Genomic DNA, 9770 nt, shown 5'->3' on the forward strand with positions numbered 1-9770 from the left:
AGATGCTTCAATTAGTGTTCCCTCGGCATGCCTTCACCATGGGGGTACGAGTGCAGGGCAACAAGTGTGTGGAGGCAAAGACTGGAGTGAAGGTGCTGGTGACACTCAACGAGTTCAAGCTGACATGTGGCACAGCTGGCACATTGTGGCCGCACCCTAAGAGTGCCACCTTTGCCAGCACCACTATCCAGTTCCTGTCCAGTGGCATCACTCTTGAGCCCACTGTGCCAACTCCTGTGTCCCCGCTGATAAATGACGCGTACAACATGTTCCTGGACACTTTGGATCGCTACCACCCCCACTACCAAGGTGGCGGTGCCTCCTGGCCGGAGCACTGGGACCCTGCCGTGTCGGGTCACAAGGTCCATGTCAAGATAACAGTCAGGGAAAAAGACACGTGGCTGACACTGTCCACGGATGAGTTATGAGCTGATAGTGAGCACATCTGCTGACACAACCACTGCCACTTTCTTCGGAGGCCGGCACACACTGGAGACACCGGCACAGCTGGTTGGCGTTCCATGAGCCCCATGATGTCCTTATCATAGTCACGGATGCCTTGGTCAGTGACGCCCCGGCCTTCCCTTACCGCGGTTTGCTGCTTAACACTTCACGCAACTTCTACAGTGTGGCCAAGATACAGCGAACACTGGATGCCATGGCTGCCAACAAGCTTGTCACACTCCACTGGCACATGACAGACTCACAGTCCTTCCCTCTCAACCTCGAGTCACTCCCTAATATGGCCTACTATGGTGCTTACTCCACCGATGCCATCTACCACCCTCAAGACATCAAACATCTTGTGTAGTATGCCTGTGTTCAAGGCATCAGACTCCTGCCGGAGCTGGAAGGCCCAACACACGTGGGCAAAAGCTGGCAGTGGGGACAACAACAGGGCCTTGGCAACCAAGCTGTCTGTGTCAACAAGGTGAGTCTTCTGTTTATTGAGCTTGGCCTGGATCTACAGGCCTGGCCCTTGTAATAGAGCTGACTTGTTTTTCACACACACACACAAGGCACCAAGGAGACCAGACGCTCGCCGCCATTGCTCCATAAACTGCCAACTTGGCCAGTGGCATTACCTAAATTAGTATCTTTATATGAGTCAAGCTCTGTACCAGGTTCGACTAAATGGTGTTCTAATATTAAAAAAGAAGAAGAAGAAGAAGAAGTTTTAAAGCAAGACTTGTTCATACGAAAAGAAACCAAATTAGAGTAAGAATGTGCACAATCAGCTGATCGTTTGTTTTGTCTACAACTGCCCCAGGGAATGTACAGTAAGTACCATATGTGCTTTTAGTACTGCAACATGACCACATACTTTAGTAAAGCAAATTTGGAAAAGAAAAGGGATAAAGGTAGAAAGCAGGACGATGATTTCTACCAAGAACTGGTTGAAATGGAGACTCCCAGTAAACTGGTGGAACGAGTACACAGGCTTGAGATGGCTTTTCAAAATGAGATTGATGAAATTAAGAAACAGATGCACTTGCAAAAGGAAGAAATAGAAAAATTAGAAGAGGAAGTCAACAAGAAAGACATAACCATAGGTGAGCTGACAGTAGAACTGGGTTCACTTAGGAGAAAAATTGGTGAAATGGCAAGTACAGTAGTCAACCACGAGAGTATTATGGAAGAGTTCGAAATTGATACAGAGACAATTATAGGCAGGTAAGCAGTCTGATAGACCAGAGCAGTGATAATGAGAAGATAATACTGGTGAATAAAGCTGTGCAAAGTTACAAAAATGATGTGGAAACCACTTATGCTGAAATGGTGAAAGTAAAGAAAGACTTAGAAACAAGGGTGGAAGAAAAAAGCATTAAAAAGGAAGTGAAAAGAATAATCCAAAACAATCCTAAGTTAGAGATTCGGTAGATATTAAGAAATCTATAGTAATCACTGGTATAGAAGAGGAAGAAGTAATAAACAAGATCTCAAGAGACAAAAAAGAGATGGCAAAATTATGTAATGAGCATATTGAAAGAAGTATCAGAGGAAATCTGTAGTAAAGACATAGAAGAACACAAAAGGTTAGGGAAATACGAGAGAAGCAAGTAAAGACCCTTAAAGGTAACCTTCCAGACTGTAAACACCGTGGAGGAGATACTAAAAAATGCAAAGAATCTTATGGAAAAAGAGGAGTTCAAAAATGTATGGATAAAAAGATGCCTAACACAAGAGGAACTGGAATTACTGAAAGAGAAGAGGAAGGAAGCAAAAACAAAAAATGAGGGAAGATCAGAGGAGGAGAATACATCTTTTTTTTTTTTACAAAGTAATAGGATTGCAGGTACGAAAGTGGTACATAAACAAGAGGGAATAAAAGGAGGAAGGTAGTAGAACCAAGTCATGACAAGTATATAAACAAGATGATTAAGTTGATGTACTCAAATGTGGATGGAACTGTCTCTAAATTATTAGAGATGAATGATTGTCAAAGAAAATGAACCACATATACTATGCTTAACTGAAACAAAATTAACACCAAGGCTATCAAATGACATCCTAAACTTAGAGGAATATAATATATGGAGAAGAGATAGGAACTTAAAAAAAAGGAGGAGGAATTATAATAACTAAGAAAAATCTAAAAGTCAAAGAAATAGAACTAGATATACCCTCACAAGTAGAACTGATTGCAGTAGAGATCAATACATCTTAAGGGAAAGTAATTGTAGCCAATTTGTACATACCACCCAAGTCAAACACATGGGAAAGAGACGAGTATGAGGACCTGGCAGAGAATACAATTCAGAGTTTAAGATTATTACTACATAAAATGGAAGAGAAATCGGAAAGAATTTTACTAACTGGAGATTTTAATACAAATATAAATTGGAATACTCTAGATATAATAAGCCAAGAAAGCTGTTGGGACCAAAAGCTCCTGGATCTCGTGCAAGAGTTTTTCCTAACGCAACATGTAAGGGAAAGCACCAGAAAAAGAGGACTCGATGTACCCTCAATGCTAGATCTCAAATTTACTAGGCAAGAAAACGATATTGACAGTTTAATATACCACCCTGCATTCGGCAAAAGCGACCATGCAGTACTAAATTGCAACTTCAGGATAGCATATGACATAGTGAACAGCAATGAAAGTTACAAAAAGAGCCAAAACTATAAAAAGGGAAACTATCATGACCTAAAGCAGTACTTCTTAGAAATTGATTGGGGAAAGGAGCTTAGAGGACAAGATTTAAATGCTATATATGAAAAATTCTGTGAACTTTATGAAATAGGAGTCCAGAAGTACATCCCTCAGCACAAAGAAGCAGAAAAGAAAACAGAAATGATTCAATACAGAATGTAAAAAATCAAAAGAAAAAAAATATATGTTATGGAATAGATACAGAAGACACAATAGTGAAAGGGCATATAATAACTACAAACAGGCAAGAAACGATTATACAAGAATAAGGAGGGAAGCCCAAAAACAGTTTGAGGAGGATATCATAAATAAAAGTAGTGATCAACCGAAACTATTTTACAGCTACATCAGAAGCAAAACTAAAGTAAAAGATAAAATGCAATCCATTACGGACGAGGGAATCACTTATACACAAGAGAAGGATATTTGTGAGGCACTAAACAAGAAATTCAAATCAGTTTTTACAGAGGAAAAAAATTTTGAGAGGGATTATGTGGAACATGCATGCCCACACATACTACCAGATATACAAACATCAGAAAAAGTAATACAGGGGGAGCTAAGTAAATTAGACAAACGAAAAGCAAATGGTCCTGATGAAATTTCATGATGGGTCCTACGTGAATGTGCAAAGGAGTTGAGTAAACCATTATTTTTAATTTTCAAGAAATCCTTGAGTCAAGGTAAACTACCTGATATTTGGAAGAAAGCAAACATTGTTCCCTTATTCAAGAAAGGGAATAGACAAAATCCACTCAACTACCGACCAGTATCACTAACCAGTGTTGTAAGCAAGATATTAGAAAAGCTTATAAGAAAAGCTTGGGTAAATCATCTAGAACACAATACGATAACAGAAAGACAGTTTGGTTTCAGAAAAGGAAAATCATGTGTTACTAATCTGTTGAGCTACTATGACAGAGTAACAGACACATTACAGGAAAGAGAAGGATGGGTGGACAGTATCTATTTAGATTTCAAGAAAGCATTTTACACAGTACCACATCAAAGACTTTTATGGAAACTGTACCATCAAGGAGGAATTCGAGGCAAACTGTTTTGTTGGATGCAAGATTTTCTCATAAGAAGAGAAATGAGAACAGTACTAAGGGGAAATTACTCATCATGGAAAGAAGTGACTAGTGGAGTACCACAGGGCTCAGTGCTGGCACCAATCTGTTTTTAGTGTATATAAATGATATAGACAATAACACTGGAAAGCTATTTAAATATGTTTGTGTAGTGCCACACATTTGAAATTCATGTATGTGTTTAGAAGTGCTGTAATTTTTAAGTTAGATAGGGTGTAACCTGAATATTAGTTTATAAGTTCCTATCCTAAGTAGTAATTCATATGTTAATGATTAATGTAGGGCTAACTCAATTTTTATATGTATGAATCTCTGTATCGATGCAGTGGGTGATGTAATTGTGGATGTTGAGCTATGGGAATTCCCCGTCTGGTCGAGTAATGAATAACAGATGCGCGCAGCTCTTCCCCCTTGTTTGTGCGTCGTTGCCGGGCGCCGAGTTTAAACCTTAAACAGAATAATGATGAATATACAATTCTTTCCGTAACCTAGTTGTGAAATGTTTACTAATGAAGCTGTTAGAACCCAAATATGTAAGATTAACAGTCCAAAAGGCCTAAATAATGTCATTTGTGAGGATTTAAAGGTCCCGTTTGTCTTAGCCGTCACTAGATGGCATGAGGTGCCCTAAAATTCAAGGTGAGATAGTGATAGAATCAGTATCTAAATTAAGTAAGGAATAAATCCCAAATTTTCCCCAGTTCAATCAAAAGTCCTGGCGTCATGGGTACACTGCTAAATAAATTGTAAAGAGAATTGAAACCCACTATATTTCAAAAACACCACCTCAATTGACTTAGCAGTGGCGTCGCTAGCATGCTCAAGGAGGTCACTCGAGGTCCAGACGTCGTATATAATGGACATTCGTTCAGGTGAGCCGTCCACATTTCTCCTTCCTCCCCCTCTTTTTCTTTGTTTAATCCTTACTTGTCATGGACTATATGAAGTAATATTGTTGAAAGTTTAACGTAGACTCGAGGTCCAGACGTCGTATATAATGGACGTTCATTCAGTCCCCAGACTCCGGCGACGTCAGTGTGAACATGAGGCTTTCCCATAGTATTGTCCAAAGACTTGAGCATACACACATTACACTATCCATGAATTATTATATAAACCAAATGTAATTGTAATAGTATTATTGATCTATCAAGTGAATTTTATTTTGTAAATAAGAAATAGAAATTTGAAAGTGGTGTAATTTGGTAATGGAAGAGCGAAATTCAAAACCATAATACCGTTTTCTTTCTTGTAATTAAGGTTAGGAAGTTAGGAGCGTGGAAGGAAACTTAGTGATTGTGAGCAATGATGTAATTTTGAAATGAACCTCGAGGCTTGACAAGCCCGAGTGAGTATGTATTCTTAGTGATTATACAATGTTTGAATAGTACCTCGAGGCTAAACAAGCCCGAGTGATTATGAATTCTTAGGGATTATGTTTTTTTTTTCTTTTTTTGCTGAATTATTCCTCGAGGCTAAACATGCCCGAGTGATTGTTTTTTTTAGTGATTATATAGCATTGATGATTATGAACTGTAAATAGTCCTGAATTGATATTGGATTCTAGAGAATTACATGATGAGTATATTATATGGATGAAAATGAACACGAGTAATCATTCTTATTGGTTTGAGGCTATGCCAGCCCGAAAAGATAACCCATGCTCGTAAAAAGGTCCCTGTCTTGAGGCTATTGTCGAGCCCAAGAGTAACTGACAAAAAGAAAGTATGGTACAACAACTCCATACATCGCTTGTATGTATCAAATTGTTTTCGCCTGGTAATAATGTTGGAGGAATGATCATCCAAAACCCTGGTAACATGTACAATCTTCTCTCATACTAAAAAGGGTCATGTAATTAAAAATGTTTTGTGGAAATTAGCATAAAATTATTAAAGTAGAGTAAAGCATATATCATTTTCTTTTCTTTCTTGGTGTACCTAATCAAGGAAATTATGTCCTCAAGCCTAATTCACTCCCCTTCCAATTAAAGATTCCTTCGCTGAGGGAACGACGTACGACCACCCGTGGTACTGACTAAATCTAAGCTCGGCCAAAAACTACAAACGCTACCACAATATTTCTTAAATTACTATAAACTATTATACTAAGTCGAGTACCACTTGTATTATCCATGGATGAGTTGATCCGTACCAACAACAAGTAAGAATATAAATATCTAGCATTACACTGGATGAACAATAACGGTGGGGATAGTAAAAAATTCTTACCATTACATTTGCAGATGATGCAAAAATACAAAGGAGAAATACTAACATAGATTCTTGTAAAGAGCTACAAAAAGAATTAAATAAACTTCATGAATGGAGTAATATATGGCAAATGGAATTCAATGTGGACAAGTGTCATGTAATCAAGTTTGGTAAAAGTGGAAAAAGACCTGATTGGGATTATACGTTAGGAAATAAAACCCTACACACATCAGAAAGAGAGAAGGACCTAGGTGTGATTATCAATAGCAGACTATCTCCGGCAGATCACATCAGTGAGAAGGTACGGAACAAGTACGTTATACACTGCTTGCAAATATGAGAATAGCATTCACGTACATAAATGAAAACTTGCTAAGAAAGATAATAACATCATTCATCAGACCAACCCTGGAGTGTGCATTAGTAGTCTGGAGTCCTCATCTCAAAAAACACATAGACAAGATTGAAAAAGTTCAAAGGGCCGCTACAAGATGGGTACCAACCTTAAGGGATCTAAGCTACGAAGAAAGACTAAATAAACTGAATCTACCAACACTACAGGAGAGAAGGAAAAGAGGTGACATGATTATGCTATATAAATGCATATCAGGGAAGGAGAAAATAGACATAAATGATTACTTAACCTATGGGGAAGCATCAGCAAGAGGACGCTGCAAAAAACTGCTTAAGAAGAGAGGTGATAAAGACATAAGGAAATTTAGTTTCCCAAAAAGAGCAATTGATCAGTGGAATGCACTACCAAATGAAATAGTGTGTGCCAAAACAATTCACAATTTTAAGGATATGTACGATAAATATGGTTTAAGACACGGGACAGTACGAGCTTGACTTATTCCTGTAAAGATACAATTAGGTAAGAACACACACACACACACACACACACACACACGGACATTAATTCATTCACACTACCACATCAATTGTATACGTCCTGTATATATATGGGCATCTGTGTACATGTTTTGCAGTCACGTGTGCATGAAAATGAGTGCTGCCATTAAACAGAGGAGAGCTCCTCATCTTCCACTTAATGGCAGTGGGAAGAATCGATTGTGGGATAGCACACTTACTAACATCTCACTCTAGCACAACATCTAGATTTGAAAAGGCAGATGTTTTCAAGACACTCTCTAACAATCATTACTTCGGCAGCGATGAACATACAGTAGCTCCAGGTTTTAACATCACCTCACATATTCCGTCAATGACCTTTCACCAACTATATACTGTATTATAATTGTAATGCTAGGTGTTTTAGGTTCGGCGTCCCGTCCTGTAAACGCCTAGCATATAGCGGGGCTCTCTTTCGAGACGAGGCTTAGACAAATAAGACAGAGGCAGGACACAAAAACTCAGGCAACAACCTTACACGTGTATTGCTTAGTTGGACAGGGGAGTGAGTAGATGTTACAGGCACAAGTATACTGGACGATTACAAACTCTTTTGGGGGTCAGGTGCACGGGTGGGGAAGCGACACAGCTCCGCTACTGACGGGGCTGGGCACCAGAGGAGGCCTCTGTACCTAGAGGCCACGGGATCACACGCAGGGGCGTCCGTTCTCGTCTGGGGTTGTGGGTGGCGAAGGGTCCCGCGCTCTCAGGGCTGGGGACAGGAATGCGGCCCTCAGGGCTGGGGCCGAATAATTGCCTGAATCGGTCGTTCAGGCTCCTGATGGAGGATGAGAACCTCTGTCGTTGAGGTGTGGGGAGTTCCCGCCCGGGAGTTCCGGGGGCGGTCTGGGGTTCCCGAGGGCTGCGGTCCCCGGGGCTTGGTGGCGCCGACAGGAAGGGGCTGTAGCACAGGTCTGCATCAGGGTCCATCAGGTGGGTCTCCTCCAGAGCCATTTGTAGGGAGCAGAGGCCGGGGGAGACTGGGGCATCTCCAATACTCCTCTAGGCCCGAGACTCCCTCTATGTCGGGGGTTGTGGAACAGGTGTCAGTTCCAGGTGGCGGAGTGGCTACAGGCTGTCTCCTGCCGTAGGGCCCAGCTACTGGTCGTGGCTTCCTGGGGGCGCGACTACAGGCAGTCACCAAGGCCTGGCTACTGGCCATGGCCTGAGAGAGTGGGTGGCTGCCAGGAGACCCAAAGGGACCTTCGGAGTGGCTTCTACAGGCCGTCTCCTGACGAAGGTGGGAGCGGCTACAGGCCGTCTCCTTCAGGAGGGGTTTTGAGAGGATACAGACCATCTCAGGAAGAACACCTTCGGAGCAGCTACAGGCCATCTCCTGATGAAGGCAGGAGTGGTTACAGGCCGTCTCCTGATTACCCTCAGAGCGGCTACAGGCCGTCTCCTGATTACCCTCAGAGCGGCTACAGGCCGTCTCCTGATTACCCTCAGAGCGGCTAAAGCCGTCTCCTTAGTGAGGGGCGAGCAGCTACAGGCCGTCTCAAGGAAGACACTTTCAGAGTGGCTACAGGCCGTCTCCTTGAAATCCTGTGAGCAGCTACAGGCCGTCTCCTTAGCGAGGGGTGAGCGGCTACAGTCCGTCTCCTTAGCGAGGGGTGAGCGGCTACAGGCCGTCTCTGGGGTGCTGGCAGGAGCTGGATAGGCAGCTCCACCCCTTAGCTGGTTTGTGAAGCCTCGCCCAGACTGTAGTGTGGTATTCCTGCTATGGTGGTGGCGGGCGAGCTCCGGGTCATAGGGGCGCGTGGCCCGGGCTGACTTATGCCATTGTCGCTCCGAGTCCTGGCGCGCTGTCGATGCTCCTCTGTGGCCTCCTTGTGGGGGTGTCTGGGTGTTCTCGGGGGCACTATACTGCATTTTACCACCGTCTCCTGGGAAAAAGTCACGTCCCTGTGACTGGAGGTGGTAGACTTTGGTGTTGTAGGTGGTGTAGACTGGCTGCAGGTGTTGGAGGAGGGCATGCCAGGCTGTGGTGGTGGTGTTCTCATCTTGCTCCTCATTGCAGGTGAGGAAGAGGGTAGATGTGGTGGTGGAGGTGCGGAGGAGTTGCAGGAGGTGGTGTGGTCCTCGGACTCGCTGGTTACATCCAAGGGATGGAGCCCATACAGCTCGCCATATTTTCATGGTGGTAGTTGTTGTCAGTGGTGTGGTGTGGTGTTCAATGCTTGAGATGAACAGTGAGTGTGGGGTTTTATGCCAGGGTAATGCAGCATAGCATCTCTGGGGAGTGTAGGTAGTTGGGATTTGTGCTTGATGTATCATGAATGTGAGATGGTTTAGGGCAGGGGTAGGAGTGTGATTTTGTGGCGAGGCGGGTGGGGTGGGAGAGTGGGTGTATTGGGCGGGTGAGCAGGAGAAGCGCCCGGAGCGTGTGATGGTTGT

Source organism: Coenobita brevimanus, chromosome 85, assembly GCF_032717465.1.
Source record: "Coenobita brevimanus isolate Jiangsu-jjx chromosome 85, ASM3271746v2, whole genome shotgun sequence".
NCBI classification, from domain to species: Eukaryota; Metazoa; Arthropoda; class Malacostraca; order Decapoda; family Coenobitidae; genus Coenobita; species Coenobita brevimanus.